At 40.2% G+C, this 16,294-nt stretch overlaps 1 protein-coding gene across 5 annotated transcripts in view; it reads left to right on the forward strand.

Annotated features, from left to right (window-relative positions):
• PRKAG2 (protein kinase AMP-activated non-catalytic subunit gamma 2) overlaps positions 1-16,294 on the forward strand; it is a 230,471-nt gene that overhangs the window by 14,284 nt on the left and 199,893 nt on the right. Inside the window, exon 1 of one of the 5 annotated variants that reach the window (XM_076331964.1) lies at positions 6,693-6,699. The exons of 2 other annotated variants lie outside the window; for them this stretch is intronic. The gene's annotated coding sequence lies outside the window, so the exon portion shown is untranslated. Of the gene's footprint in view, positions 1-6,692; positions 6,700-10,378; positions 10,435-10,505; positions 10,551-16,294 lie in introns of those variants that run through there. 2 more of the 5 variants (XM_076331962.1, XM_076331963.1) reach the window with 2 other exon arrangements.

The raw sequence follows: 16,294 nt of genomic DNA on the forward strand, positions 1-16,294 counted from the left end.
GCTTGTGAGTGTATAAAGTATAAATCAGCAAAGTATGGTGTACTGGTAAATACCTAATCAATGGATACCAAAATACCAGGGTTTTTTTTCAATTTTGCAGTAATTCAGTTTGACAAACATCTAAGTTTCTTCTGGATGTTCTGCTGAGAGCTTTCTCTCCTTGCAGACAACTTCTATAGCGCTGCTTACCACAAATCTTACCACATTTAACAGGACTGTGTAAAATGCCTGATATAAGAGCCCTGAGGTGGAGATGGGAGAGTGAAACCAGGGTAGAGTGGTAATGCATGGCTAATGCTATGATTCACCCTCTCTGCTATTCTGATTGTGTTACAACTGTAATTCTGTAGCTGTGGTTTCTTCCAGCGGTCTAAACGGGGAGACAGGTAAGAGGTTGAACTCACTGTGAGCCAGAAAACCTAAAATATCTCTGTGAGTATTGGCAAGGTGCCCAGACCAGAATAAATATGTTCTGGCTTTCTCTTTCACATCCCCCTTGTAGAGACAAAATACAAAAAGGCCAAACAGAATTCCGACAGACAGTATTTTGTTTAAATAGAGGCCTGGTAACTATATGAGATCAAGAGACAGTTATAAGGCTAAGTTCTGTACTTTGTATGCATTTATAACAGTCATTTAAATAAAGTATGCTGTTGTGCACAAGCTGAGGATTTGTAAATTCAAACTGTTTTATGTATGTTTGCATAATATATGAGGTTTTTTATGTGTACTATATATACTTGGCTAGATTTTTTTTGTTGGAATCATCATGGTGATTTAGTTAATGTTGTTTTCTGAGCATCATGTCAGAATTTATCATTATCTATTTAATAGAAAAAAACCCTTCTTTTATCTGTCCCAATTTGCACACAAGGCCAGTTCTGAGGAAAGCTTGACTTTTCTGAGAAGCTTCCAGAGGTTCCAAGAAAGGTTCATTTCCACCTGGTAATTAATTAATAATAGGCCTTAAGAAGTTCATATTTTTCTTTCTAAGATATTCTGTTATTCAGGTTTTTCAGCACTGCTGTCCATGAGTCTGACTGTGTGTCATTTTACAGAACTGCTCAGAAAAGGGTCCATGATACCAATGGAGGGACAGGACTTACTTACCTCCGATGGCTGGAGCTGGAGTTCTTGGTCTGGCACATCGCTTGGGCTGCACAGGAGGTTATAACTTTGGGAAGGAAATTTAGTTACATGTTCTGGCCATAGCCTTAACAGTTTCTTGCTCTTGACTTTTTATTGTTGGGAAATTACATACAAAGCAACTGCGACTGGTGCAATATATTTGTATATTTTTTGTATAACTTCAAAGTAGAGCGAGTACGAATGTTCATCTTGGTTCAGTCTTTTCCAAGTATATGTATTCATTAAGCTGACCATAGAAATTCAGTCAAACATAAACTCAGCTATTGCTGGTAATTTATTAACAGATTCATCTAAAACTTTGTCCAAAGCTTTAGTTTCTGAATCAGGTCATGAATGTCTCATTTCCTCACCAGTCCAAAAATACACAGTCGATTTGGTGGTTAAAGCCAAGTCTAGCCAGACTGCGAGCAACAGTATAACCTCCTAACCACAAGCTTGCTTTATCTTGGATCCAGCTGTGCTTCTCCTTCCATGTGTCAGGGCTGTAGAGGAAGAGGATATCCTTGAAGTGTGAAACATGGCAGTCTTGACCCTAACACCCTGATGGCTTTGTTCTTGATCTTGAAGGGAGCATGTAGCCCAAACCAAGCGCTTGCTCCACTGACCTTCTGACAGTTAGTTACTTGGCTGGTTACAGAGTATGTGGAGTAAACTCTGGAACGGATACAAACCTTCTCCTATGAAAAGCTCTGAAGTGCTTTAAAAGTTATGTTTTGCCATATATGACTGACATATAGGTCAATCTGGGACAGAGATCACTAGGTGTTTCACTGGTGCTTAGCACTACTAGGAAAATTTATGCAGGAATTCAAGAAAATTAATTCATCTGGAATATCTGATAGGGAGGACTTTGCCAAAAAATGCAATGTGTGGAACAGAGTTTGGAGTAAAAATTCATTTTCTAAAGGAAGGTGTTGTGAGATCTTGAATGGACACAAGTGGCTTACTTCTCTGTGTCTAGAGAAAAACATGTATTTGTTCATTCCATGTAAACTCAAGTGCCTCTGTAGCACTTTGCCTGCCTGCACTGGCCCTGGTTTGGAGGGGTTCCTAGTGAACCAAGTAGTATCAATGCCCTAATTACTCTGAATCTGAAATGTAAAATATCACTAATCATCGGACTGTTGATTCTCGGGTACATCCAAGATCCTGATATTCCCCAGTCTCATCTTGTTATCCATATGCTGTTCAGTTTATCCTCTGTAGATAGTAGCTCTTATCAGACAAGTGTACCCTCTAATATCAACCTTCTGTGCACTCAAGTTTTCACTTACACATTGAACACAGGGAGACCTGGTTTATTTGAACTTGCCAAAGAAGTGGATTCTTGGAGGATATCCAGGTTTTTATTGATGGGGTATTTGATCCAAGTATTTCTTTTAAAACTCTCCTCAAAAGAAAGCGTGGTGAGAGAGCCAACATAACATAATAACCCTAATGCACTGCCCTCCTCCATCTCCTTCCTTCTGCAAATTTCAAAGTGTTTAGGAGAAATGGTTGAGTTAATAATATCCATGTTGCCCTTGAAGTATCATTATTCCTGATTTAAAGCTTGGAAAGCAAAAATGTAACAAGCAACTTGCCCAAGTCTATAGCAAGCTGGAAGGTAGAGCTCAATGGCTCCCTAGTCTTATACGTAAGCTAAAAAAACCCATCATGCTTAAAGCCGGACTGTTCTAGGTAATTCAGCACTGGCAGATGTCTTGGCCCACTCTACTCCTGATCTGCACTGACTCTGTATGGAGCTTCTCATATGTAAGATCAACTATAATGAGGCTCCCTTTGGCCTCAGGAGTTTACCTGTGATGAGGTCTGTTGCCAGACTCCTCTGTCAATAGATTTACTGCCTTCAGTTGTGGCTGAAGTCAATTTGAGGCAGAATCGGAAAGGACCGTGAGCCTATGGCTCCCCATAAAGCATCCCTTCTCTGCCATTTGTGGTTGTTAAAGCCGATGGAAATAAGCCAGTGTTAAATAAGGGGTGGGAAAGTATAGCATTGCCTTAAACTAAGTACAGCTGCTCTTTTGTTACTCGAGTTGTGTGCAAGGGCAAGCAGTGTTTTGGCATGCTCTTGGCTCCATAAAAGCACTGCTGAAGGAGCAGCGGAAGTTACTCCCACTAAGACAGGTCACCAGACTCCCAAAGTTACAGCAGCTGATGCCTCTGGAGAGCCGGCTGTTTCCTAAGCCCTGGGGAGAGCTGAGGAAGAGCGTATGCTGCGAAGGACGCCCTCACCGTGGGAACTGTGGTTTGAACCTGGAAAGACGGTGACAAATCAGTTCAGCATTCTCCCAGTGAGGGTCTGGTTTTTCTAGATGTGGTAAAAGTAGTCTTCCAGGTGGCTGAGACAGGTGAAAGTAGGGACCATGGTGGTGGCTGGTCAAATGCTTGAAATACCAGTGCTGTATATTTCTATGTTCCCTTTCCCATCCATTTTCAGGAAGGTTTTTTTTTTTTTCTTTTCTTTCTCTGTCCTGTTTTACTTGTAATTTCACTTTTAAAGCTTTTCCTTCCTCTTTCTGGGCTTCTGTTTTAAATCTATTAAAAAGAAATTTCTTTCAGATTCACAGAAATAGTGTTTGCTTGCTTGTTTGTTTTTCCAGGCTATTCAGTAGGTTACAGAGATAATTTCTGCTTGTTGGTTAACTTTACATAGGTAGGATCATCTTGATTCCCCTTTGGAGTCATTATACAGCTGTTCATCAAACCTTGGGACATTTGAGGCTCTTGTATAAGCAGATGATACTTTTTATGAGTAGCGTCCCATGTTTGTCCTGCATATACGTATACAGGTGTGCCTGCCTACACCCATATTTCCATGTGTATTTTTGCATATAATCCTTGCAGCACTTTTGATGTGAGGTTTTCAAGAAGGACCAGAAGCATGGCATTAGGGAGCAAGGACTTCTTATGACAAATTTAGTATGTTTTGATGCAGGTTTAGCAAAAGAATAGTTTGGCATACTCTGAACACTGAAAGGGTCTCTCTCTGACATGTAGCCACATGTTGTGTACCAGTCTCTTTTCAAATTTGGAAAACAGTCCAGAATTAACCTTTCTGAATCATCCTATATTTTTATGTTGACCCTCACATTATACACAGAATGACCCCTTTCCAGATGTCCGCAGCCCTTCCTGATCTTCCAGTCATTAGACATCTGAACTGTTTCTGTTCTGCAGATCTGTCAGCTATTGGGTCTCCACAATAGGAGCAGAACTTCTTGAGCCTAGAAAAAAATGCTAGAAATAATTATTATTCCTTTCTCTTCTTGCTCTAGAAGATGCATAAAGCAAGAAGGAGCCTTCTTTAGCCTACCATTTGTTTCCATTTCCTGCTCCTGTAGGAAAATCCTGTAGGCAGCCCCATCATATCTTCTCTGTAATAAACTTCATCAGTCTGAAAAGTAGTGATGTTTCTTGTTCTCATTCGAGCTTTCCTCCAGAATTTCACTCTTTTCCCTTCCTAATGTCCAACCTGAATTTGTTCACAATCAGCTTCCATTTTCTAATTGCACCCACAAAGTGTCCTTTATCTCTCTTCTCCCTTGTTGGTGTTTATCCACCTTATGTAACTTCAGAGAAGGATCGCATACACTCAGCTGTCAACTGTGAAACTAAGCGAGCCAAGCTCTTTCAGTCACGTCCCACAAGAGAGACTCTGTGTTCCTCTCACTGTCAAAATAGTCTTTTGGTGCACCTGTTCCCAGCTGAATTAACCTTTCCTGAGCAGATGACCAGAACGGTATACATTATGAGTTTTGACAGTGCTTTTATATATATATATGGTATTAAAGGTTTTTATCTACTCTGGAGGCTTCCTGATGCATCCCTAATCACACGTGCTTTATCCATAGCAGCATTACAATGATAGCTCCTAGTCAACCTTTTGAGACAGGTACACTTCAGTTTGTCTCTATCCAGCTGTTGAATGCTCAAGTTTTAGACAAAATTATAATCCATAAGTACATAATTTAGGGATTAAATTAAATTGATTAAATTAACCTGATTTCGGTTCCTCCGCTCATTGATATTATCCAGTCCTTCCTGTGAGATATTCTGGTGCTTCTGTTAGGGAGTGAGCCCAGTAGCTTGGTATCATTACCAAGGTGTCTGGCTTAGCTTAAACATATCGAGGTTGTTTACCTAGGTTTCAGTAAACTGTTTCATGGAAAGATTATTGCTTCTCTTTGCACTAGGGACTTGAAATTCCTAGTTGTCCTCTATGCTGCCTGGGATGCCAGCAAGAAAGAGCACAAGAGACCCCTCCTTACTCTCAGCTCTGATAGTTGGCACTTGAGAGGCCCAATGTGGCAAAGAGAAACAGCAAGAGGATGTACAGAGGGTAACAGAGGGTTTGCTGTGTACAAATGAAAACTTGGAAGAATTTACTAAGAAGTTGAGATCTCTCCCACAGCTGTCTGGCTTATCACTAGGCCAGAGTTGGGCAGAGTCTCACCGAGATGGCACAAGACAGACCTGTGTTACCCCATGAGACCCTACCGGATTTCACGGTCTTAGTGACAGTGATAGATCTTTTTGATTCAGTATTGTGTTTTTTTTTTTAATTTGACAAATAATTTATTTTTCTAACTTTGCATTTTTTATCCTGATTTTAGTTAAAACTTAGCTTGACAAAATGTACGTCTGAGGAGAACATCTGCCAAAGTTTGTCAAATTGCAGCCCACTAAAACAGGGGTTGTGTTTGCTAAGTATTTGTGTTGTGTTTGCTATAGATTGTATAGCCTATAGACTTCTTGTTGCAGAACTATGAGTGAAAATTGATCAGTTCAGTGCAGGAAGACAAACTAATTATCTGACCAAATTGTTAGGACAGAATTAAACGTGTTTAGTTAGGGCTACTGTCATCCTTGCAGCAGTATTAGCTGTCTAGAGCTTTAAATTTGCAGTAGGGAGAGTGATTAGGGCAAGTGAATGGGGCAGATGTTCGGTGGTTTTGCTAAAACAACATGACCTTTGGAGCTAAGCCTGCTTATACTTTGGTGTCCCTCTGGTTAGGGTAACCTGCTTTTCACACTTCTTTTACTGATGGAGCATATAGTTCTTGAGAGATGCTGAGCCCATTTGAAGTAGAAGTTGCTCAGACTCTACTTCAGGGTCTTCCCCAGCTGGCTTGAGAGGCTGATAATGCTTGCAATAATTTTTAAAGCTTTGTTTCCTTTTTTTTTCTGCTACATTTTATAAACTTTTCTTATTCCCTGCTTTCCTTTCTTATACCTCCCCCCCCCTCCCCTTTTTGCTATCTGTATTCTCTGATCTCTTTGAAGAGTGTGAGCTGTCCTTTTTCAGTGGTGATATTCAAGGGAAATAAAAGGTTAATATAAGATCTGGGCAAATAATGATTCATTTCCAGCCGTGCTACCAGCCGAATTGGCTTTCAGCTGCACTGTGTGCTGAAAACTGATGACTTACAGTTGGCTAAAGCTGACAGTGGGGCTGGAGCAGCTGTGGTATAGCAGGACGGCAGAAACTTGCAGAAACAACTGGTTTTGTTAAAGCTGAAAAAGAATGTCGTTTTGCCCCCTTCTTGTGTAAGTAGGTGCTCCTAAGGTTTTCTTGTGCTGTTAGATACTTGCTGAGAAGCAGCAAGATTTCAAGAACAAAGGTATTTGCATGTATATAAACTTATGTAGTGAAATGTTTAAGTAATTTATTTAGTAATATTTATGCTTTAGTAAGGATTTTTTTTTTTCCTGTGGATTTAGTGCTTCTGGAAAAGTTGCTGGATTAACAGCCCTGTAGTAGTCCATTTATCCAGGGAGCAGATACTGCCTAGCCCCTGGCCTGGCATTGCCTTTGGCTCACCTGCCAATCTAGACCCCCTTGAGAGGATGCTGGTGTCCGTTTCAGTGTCTGTTCACCCCACCACCATCCTGTGGAGGTCTGAGAAGTTATGCTTTGCTGAAAGCTGTGATAGTTTTATGTTGCAGACTGTGGACCATTTGAAATTCAACTGAGTACAAATTCATCTCGTAGCAGTGAAGCTGATTTATGAGGGCACTCTCTGGGAGGGCTGCATGGCATTTGCTGTGCCAAGGGAACTGTGTCTCTCTGGCTGGTGATTCTGAAGAGAAACCAGCCACTGCTCTCTCGACCATTATTCCTGCCAGCTCCTCTTTCTGCTCTGCTGCTATTAGGACCAATGTAGTTCTACCAGAGAGGATTTTCTTCTGGCCAAATGTGTTTTTTATACTATTACCTAGAGTCTTTTCATCTATGCTAGCAATGTTACTGCTGCTTCGCCTGGGGCTGCAGCACGTACCCTGAAATTCATCAGTGTGTTGCCATAAATGCTGAGCACTTCGTTGTTTCCTTAACCTGTGCTGACTCCATCGTTTCTGGGTATTATCAGAAAAGTGTTCACCTTGGTAGCAATTGCGTATGGTCCACTAGGCTTCATGTCCTGCCTGCGTCATCTCATGAAGTGGCGTTAGAACTGGCTAGATCTTCCCTCGAAAGAGAGGAGAAAACAAAGGGAAAGAAGAGTGTAAGTAAGTGGCTCTTCTTATCAGCAAAAAAGAGGATTTGTTTTCTCGCAGACTAAGCTGCTAATGCTAAATGACATAAAGAAAGAGATAAGAGAGCTGCTAAGTCTCTGAGGAGGGTTGTGGGGACAAAGTATGCTCTCCAAGGAGGATACAAAAGACAAAACAAAGCAAACCCAAAACAGTTATGGAAAGAAAAAATAAGCCACTCCAAGAGGAGGCTTAGCAGAGAAAATGGGCAGCAGGCAGAAAAATCATGACGTCTACATCAAGGAACCCAGGGCCAATAAAGGCTGGTGAAGATCATCCTCCAAGTAACAGAGATAAGATCCATAAGCAACAGAAGAGAAATTTAAAAGGGTAAGGGGCCTAATTTTCCTTACTTTCCTCCAAAATAATTTACTATAGCTGCACTGCTTGGAAGAGTTACTACATCAGGATAGATTGTTCCCATATAAACTCCTCTGGCTTCCATTGATTGGTAATAAATGAGCTTCCAATGCCAAAGGTGAAAAATGTCTTCTACTGATGTTGTAGTTATTTCCTGAAAGAGAAAGAAGTATATGAAATACCAGAGAAAGATATCCAAGAAAGTCTGTCTTTCTCAAAGAAAGGTACTGATGGACCAATAAATGCGTTTGAGTATTTAGCTGGGAAGCCTAAATCACCTTCACAAAACATTAAAAGCAAGAAAAAAATTTTGCAGTGTGATGAGATTAGGCAAACAGACCGAAATAGAGGTGGCAGAAAATCTGACCTTTGCTCTTGGTTAAGTACCCAATGGATTACCCATGGAAAGAGAAGCTCTCGGTAAAAGTTGTGATGAGATACTTTAGTGTTCCTGACAAATCTGAGAACTTCATGAGAGTCAAACAGGATGTCCTGAGTATTGTCCACATCTTTGATGTAGTTATGAGTGGGACATGGTGAAAAGAACTGGTGGAAAAAGCAAGATCCGCTTGCTTTAGGCGTTCACCAGGCTTTCTGGAGTTGGTGATGTCTGTTAATAAGCCATTTTACCTTGTTTCTTAACTTTACCTAGTAATAGTGGAAATGGAGATCTGAAACAGCACAGCCATACATAGCCTTGTGTATTTTGGTGTTTTCCCCAAATTAAGCTTATTTTAGTGAACTGAAATTTTAGCGAACTGAAATTTTAGCATTTTAGAGAAATAGAAGTGCCACTGATTCCTGGCATGATCTACCCTTTCGTCTTGCCACGGGTTTTGCTATATTTGCCATCTGAGCTTCTTGTGTGCTGGACAACACAAAGCAGGGCTGCTTCAAAACAGAACAGTCAACTTGTTATTAGTAGCTTGTTTGTTTGTCCTCAGGCCTATTTATAAAAACAGCCCCAGGCAGGGAATTCTGCCAGCAGCCCAACCACTAAACAATTACAGATCTTTTCTTGGAGCAGTGTGTTCAAATCTATGCAATAATTCAGCAGCAAACCATAGCCCCTGCTTACATGTGTATGAAAGTAGCCATTTTTGTGTGCGGTGCTTTTTTTTCTTTTTTTTTAAAATAAAAACATAGTCTCAAAAAGTATCCATGTTAATGTGTGTAAAAATACAAAATTTAACTTCACGGGGATCACTGCCAGTTTAGTGAAACCAGGCCCAGTAAGATATATGCAGAACTCAAAAGGAAGTCAAAATGGTCAAATAAATATTAATCAAAAACCATACATAGGCTGCAAACTCAGACAAGGAATTCAAGGGACTGGTACTCACAAAGGGCCAGGCTTTCCAACTCCCTCCGGTTAAGTTTAAGCAAAAAATAAAAGGAAACCCTCTGCGAGGGAGAAGATTAATCTTACGTTGAAAGGACATGGTAATATCTGGTTTTATCGGTGGTATGATACTTCACAGATTTCAATTCACAAGCGTTGATTGGTTTTGCACAGTTAATGTTGCAATGCAGATGAGATACACTCATTAATTAGTAGATGTAGAACTATAGGGACCAAATGATAGTCCCTTGGGGGCAAAAATATGCTAGAAGTAGGAGGAGGCTTAAACGTTTGAATCTCACTTTTGCTTTTGTTCAGACTGCTGTAACAGCATAGCAGGAGGATTTTGTAAGAATATCATGTTAAACAACAGACAGTAAACAAGTCTAGTAAATCTGATGAAAGGTGGGAACGTTCAAGTGAGACTTTTGGGGGAAATCCTCTCCAATGGAGATTGCAAACTTTGCAGAAGGCTGCCTCGGCTGGATCACTTCTCGGTACGAAGTACAGAAGTCATGAACTGGAACATCTCTGCTTGGGGAATGTGTGTTTGTTAACCAGACTGGTTGTATTTCAGGGGTTTGAAATGTTCTTTCTAAACTTGAAATATTTGTCTGGATTTCCTAGATGTGACGCAAGGTTTTGACAGTTTTGCATTTGATTTATAACTTAAACGTTAAGGAATACCTAGAATTTGGGATTTAACCCCAAATCACTATGAAATTCTGTAGCTCTTTAGATACTGTTTTTTTTAAAACTGTTATTTTATTTTTTACTCTATTCTTCCTGGGAGGGAAAACAAACCAACCTGCCTGGCTGCTGCCATGGAGAGGTGTGGCAGGGACAATCTGTCCCTCAGATAACTTAGACCCGGATTATATAAATACACCCTCGAAACATTTAATCCCTCCATTGATGTCTGAAGATTGAGGCAAATCCTGAAGTAGCCTAAAAATCAACTGCTGTGCATAGGACAAGCGTTGGAAACTCAGAAACCCCATCTCCTTTTCCTGTGTACACATATTTCTGGAAAGCATGCTTTATTAAAGGTACGATAGAGGCAGAGTCGCTGCATCTCCAGCACTTACAGCAAATTGGAGGGATATGGCGCATGGATGGAGGAAGCCCACAGCATCACCTGCTTCTCCTCCCACGTATCAGTCTGGTAATGTGAATGAGAAAGATTGTATTTTAGGATGCATACTCTGTTCACTTTTCAGGTTAATGAGAACAGACTAAAGATGTCAAATTTTGGATGCCATGGTTCAAAAATGAAGTCATCCAGTATTAAAAGTGTATATACCTCTTGAACTAGGAGGTGAGGGAGTTGGAAGGAGTCCTGTAGAATTTGTACAAGCTTTTTTCTTATAATTTGTTTACTTTGTCATGTGCAAGCTAGTATATAATATTGGATTAAGGAGCAAATGCAGATTTTAACTATAAAGTGTTAAGTTCTGCATAGTTAGTGACCTATTGTTTCTTTTTATCTTTTTTCTTTTACCTTCTTCCTTTGTCTTCATTACAGTTTAAAAATGGGGAGCTGAGCAGAAATGTAGCTCTTAGTTTCAGTTCCTCCTTTTTGCACAGAGCCCTTGCTGGATTGCCCTGATCTCCCTTCCCTACAGATTATTCAGCCACTTGTTCTTTACAGAAAGGGTTAAGATCTGATGATGTTGAAACCAGTCTCCTGTTTACAATCATTGCAGAACTGTAGTATGGAAATTTCCATCTGCAGCAAGATTAAAAAAAAAACAAACCCTGCTGATTTTGTGAACATTTAGATCCAAATAAAGAAATAGTGGCTGAATCAAGCATATTAACTCTGATTAGCACATACAGTGTGTTCAGCCAAAGAGGTCTAAGCTAATAGCTCCCCATCCTCTGAAGAAATTAGCTTGCTCTGCTGCTACAGCCGGCAAAAGTTTTTCAGTATCAGCAGAGGAACCACAGTTTCACTTGCAGAGGTACCTAAACTGCTCAGCTCTGATAATCTTTGTATTGAGCTCTTCTAAAGTGCATTGCTTTCTTCTTTAGGGAGATATGATCAAGGTAAAAAATTATTGACTATTGCTAGCAGTAGGTTAATTTTTCTTGTGGTGCTGACATGGATTATTCTTGTTATTTAGCCCTTTCATCTGTTTGGGCGAGGTAAGTACAAGGATGTCGATACTTTTGGAGAGTAGAGTTCGTAGTGCAAGATGTCTGTGATAGATTTAAGTCTACGATTTGATTATTTTGAGAAGGAGAAAAAAAAATCTGTGGATCCTAGAGTCTTTTTGAAGAAACTAGGCAGTTGTTTAGCTTCTCAGCTCTCTCTCACAGTAAGACCAGTGCTGTCTCTATTTCACATGCTGTGTTTTACACATTTCCAGAATTACAAGGGGTGTAATTTCACATAGAAGTTGTGTTGGATTTTCCATATCAGTTCTGAGCACGCACTAATAAAGCACCTATCTCCCTGCACCCACAGCTACTTCTCCTGCTCCTTCTACAGCCCGGCAGTGTAACAGTCGCGTAGTGTTTGCACTGCGCACAGAAGAGTACACTGTTTATATTTAAAACAGTGAAAACTTTAAAACTTGCATTGAAGACTGATATTTTCTATTAATTCCAGAATTTAAATTATTGTTGCTGTGTTAAGTTCCTGACAGTAGCAGATTACAAAAAGCAAACTTTATGACAAAATTCACAGTTGTGGTTTTGGGAAGAGGAGCTTCCTGAGTTGATGCTTTTCAGTTGTGTACATGTTAAGGTTTGTCACTGGGCCAGTCTGAGAAGGAGCATTTGATATGTTTGGGAAACTGTATTGCTGGTCTGTGTGCCGCTGAGAGGCAGGAATCAACTGATCCCTTTCTTGTGGGCGGTGTGCTTCGTGCTCAGTTGAGCACTCTTGTACACTAGCTACTGAGCTTGGCAATCTCAGCATCCTCAGGCTGCTCTAAGTGACTGCGTTTTTTCATGAGAGCGAAATTGAGGGTGTTCCACTTCCTCCTATTTTGCTTTTAGGACAAGTTATAATTAATCTTCTCTTGCCTTTGTAAACCCCAACCCAAAGTTCTGCATAAGCAATAATAATCAAGGTTAATAATTCAACACTATAGTGATTTGTATTTTCAGAGGTCTTTACAAGCATTACACAGTTAACTGTCACAACACTTTTGTTGTAAATGAGCATTATGCTAATTTTTTAGCTGGGGAAACCTCTTGCTGAAGTGCAGAGCTGTGTTGGAAGCATGAGTGAAACGACTGGTGGCATTGGGATGGACTCCAGCAATGCCTTTTGCCAAAATAAATTGGGATGTCTTGTGTTTACCTGGCAGGGAGGAGTATATGATAATGCATAACCTCTATACTTGCTGGGAAGAGCAAGCATCCCCAGACAGCACCCAAGGGGACTGTACCACACGTGTTTTTAACTGGGCACTGACAGCTGTGGATGATCTCCTGTTGGAATAGCTTGGAAGGTGGTTCCTGGGTCTCTCTCCGTTGCTGTATTGATCACGTGTAGAGGTTTTGGCCTCGTGCTCGCTAGCTTGCTGGTGCAGGGCACGCTGGAACAATCAAGCAGGATTTGCCCAGGGGAATGAGGAAACACTGTAAGAATCAGGATCAGAATTTATTTTTAATCTGACTGCCTTTGGGCTGCCAGTCTCCACATGAAACATCGTCTGTGGCACAAAGAACTATTAATGGCGCTTCCGTGATTGCTCTTAGACTGTTTTTTTCAGTCATGGAGTTATTCCCCTGGTAGCGTCCTTGTGGGAAAGGTAAGTGGACATTAAAAAGGAAAACGTGGAAGTCAGAAGTGCGGATGAAATGCTGATGTGAACAGTATTCCTACCTCCGCACTCACCTGGGTCTCACAGGCACTGTGCTGGTCTCAGGGTGCTTTTCTAAAGGATGCTCTGCAAGCTGCTGTGTGTCAGGAGAACACCCTTGTGCCATTATTGAAGGTGGAGCATGGTCTCTCCAGCTTCACCAGTGGTGGGAAAGGCAGTGAAATGGGAGGAAGGCTTCTGTGCTCCTTGCTATTCCTAAAGCCATGGCTTGAAGGAACAGAAAAATCTGTTTCACAGCTTTTTTTCCAGACAGTTTCATTGTTTTTGCTTGCATACACAGTCTTCCTAATTTGTATAGAAAGAAAAATCTACAGTGGAAGAGAGAATATCTTAAAAATGAGACAAAACCCACACACAGCTCTGGGGGAGATCACAAAAAGTTTTCCAGGCTCTATTGTTGCAGAGAGATGCACTCTTAAGATACATCTGGGTCTGCATGTATGGGTTTGCATGGTAAAACATGGGCACTTCAAATTAGAGGTGAAATACTGGCAGTGGTCAAGCCAGTGGGATTTTTGCCAGTGATTTTAATCAGAGACAGAATTTCACCCTAGGTCTATAATCTTGTGTAATCTCCCTTTGAAGTCACGTGGGTTTTTAACCAATGTTTTATATAATACCAAAACAATTCACTACCCATCCGATGTTGTCTGTTTTCCTGTGTAACCAAAACTGGATGTTCCAAATGTGTTTACCAAAAACTGAGATGATACTGAATTAAAAATATGGGTTTTTTTTTTCCTTTTTTGAAATACGGAGTGTTAGTAGAGTCACTTTGATGGTGTGGATATATTTTTCTTTTAAACCCCTGGTCTGACCTCATAGCTAACCATGCTTTAAGCTTGAGGCTGGGATAAAGATTTATGTAGATCCCTTCCAACCTTAACTATCCTCTGATCTTATGGTCCTGTTTTGGATCTTAGATAAATGCCTTTTAGACTCATCTGCTGGTTGAGAAACTGATAGGCTGCTGAAAATGCAGTTTGTCTCCTTACAATGGATGTAATTATCAACCATAGTTCCAAGTAAGAATTTCTGAGTTTAGGTTCATATCTCTGCATATTTGGGGCCCTGTAGCCAGAGACTGGCTCTACTGAAACCTGAGGAAATTCCATCTCCAGCTTACATGGACCCAGAATTTCATTCTATCAGTGCAACGTCTGGGGTTTTTAAGACTGCAGATGTGTTTTGAGCTTGCTGGGCTAAAAGAGAGAAGGTGAGATGGAAACACCTTCAGTAGAAGAGTAAAATGCTTCCATGTCAGAGTGAATTAGAGGAGTATCACACAAAAACTTTATTCTGAGGCCAGAACTCCTGTGTTGTTTTGAAAGGGGTAATTTCTTTCAGATCATCAAAGATTATGGTTCTTTGGAGGTTTTCAAGACAAGATTGGCTAAAGCCCTGTGCAGCCTGGTTGGAGTTCACTGTTGATCCTGCTTTCAGCAGGAGGTGGGACTAGAGACTTGGAACTCCCCTCCACTTTGAATTGGTTTATGATCTTGAATCGTGCACAAATCTCCTTGAATAAGCATTGTCAATCATTGTCAATTGATCCTTGTCAAACACGGACTATGAGTTATCAGGTGATAGTACATCAGATAGTCTTTCTAGTGCAGACTGTTTTTAACTTCTGTAGCCATGAAGGACTGAAAGCTGGATTTTTGCTTTACATTTGGATTCCTCTTCAGATGTTCTACCTGTAATTAATGTATTTGAGGCTTCAGTGCCAGTTACATTCAGAATTGGAGATCACCGGTGGAAGGGATACAATAGGTCAAACACAAGTGCTTGGGATTAATGGAGAAATTACTGTATAACATTCCTTGGCCTCTGCAGAAATCAAACTACGTGGGAAGAACAGCCTTTGAGGGATTTATGAATCTCTCTTTGTTGCTGCTTGTATTAAGGTAAAATCCTGGTTCCCCTTGGTGCTAGGCCCTATATAGACATACAGTGTAAGAAAAATTCTGCTCTGAGGAGTTTATATTATTTATGGTCAAAGCTGAGGAAGGGCTTCAACAGAAACAAACACAGGAGAAATGACTTACTAAAAGTCAGAAAGTATGTCAGCGACAGAGATGACTTTTAATTCAGTGTCCTGTTGACTTGATGATGCAATCTTCCAGGATTTAGGAATTGTAATCTACGTCTGGGAAGATTTTTTACTCCTCAACAACAGCATCTTAATTTAGGAGTAAAATTGCTGTTGACCTGGACAGCTTTATATACACATATTTTAGTTTACAAACAGTTAAGGAAAACTTTCTGGCTATATTAATTCATCTATATTGTTAGTTTAACGAGTTACCTTTTTCAACCGTATAGTTATACCTTGGTATTTTAGGTTTTGTTAAAAATAATCAGCTAGCAGTTCCTGTTTCTTCATGACTTCTTCATTTGTGTGATTTTTATCTTAATCATTTTTTAACCTTTAATTTCCTTTCAATTCTTCTCATCTTAAAAGAAAAACCTCTGCCTTTACAGATCAGTCAGGTTTGAATGAACTTGCAAGTATCTGACTCAAGCTAAATTTGCTGTAGAGCACATCTTTTTAAAGCTATGAGTTTTCTTTGGTGAGGGTTAACTTTATATTACTTTGAGTTGAATGTTCCAGCCTGGGAATTGTTTCAAGTGGCAGATTAAGAGGTTTATGAAGAAGTTTGTCTAAAGTACTTAGGAATGCAGGATTTGCAATAGCAGGTGAAATAATTTGTCGGTTAAGTCTGGTAACCTGCCTCCAGCAGTTGTCAGTCTCTAATGCAGTGGTGAAAATTTGTTCTCTTTTCTCAGCGTCCCTTGTACAATTGGTCTGGTTACTTGTATAATGCATTATACGATAACTGTGGGAAAACAAAGATTGTGTTTTAAAAGAACAATTAAGCTCATTACACTGCAAATTTGACCCACATTTTAAAATTTTGAATTTGGTACAGAAAGTTTCATACTATAAATCTGGTTTTTGTTCTCAAAAAAAAATGGGGGCCTGTTCTCTAATTTCTCTGAAGTAACGTGTTTTTCTGTAGAGGCCAATATAGTTCAGAGCAAAAGGATGAATTAGGCTCGGTGATGT

This window comes from Aptenodytes patagonicus, chromosome 2 (genome assembly GCF_965638725.1).
Source record: "Aptenodytes patagonicus chromosome 2, bAptPat1.pri.cur, whole genome shotgun sequence".
Lineage (NCBI taxonomy): Eukaryota > Metazoa > Chordata > Aves > Sphenisciformes > Spheniscidae > Aptenodytes > Aptenodytes patagonicus.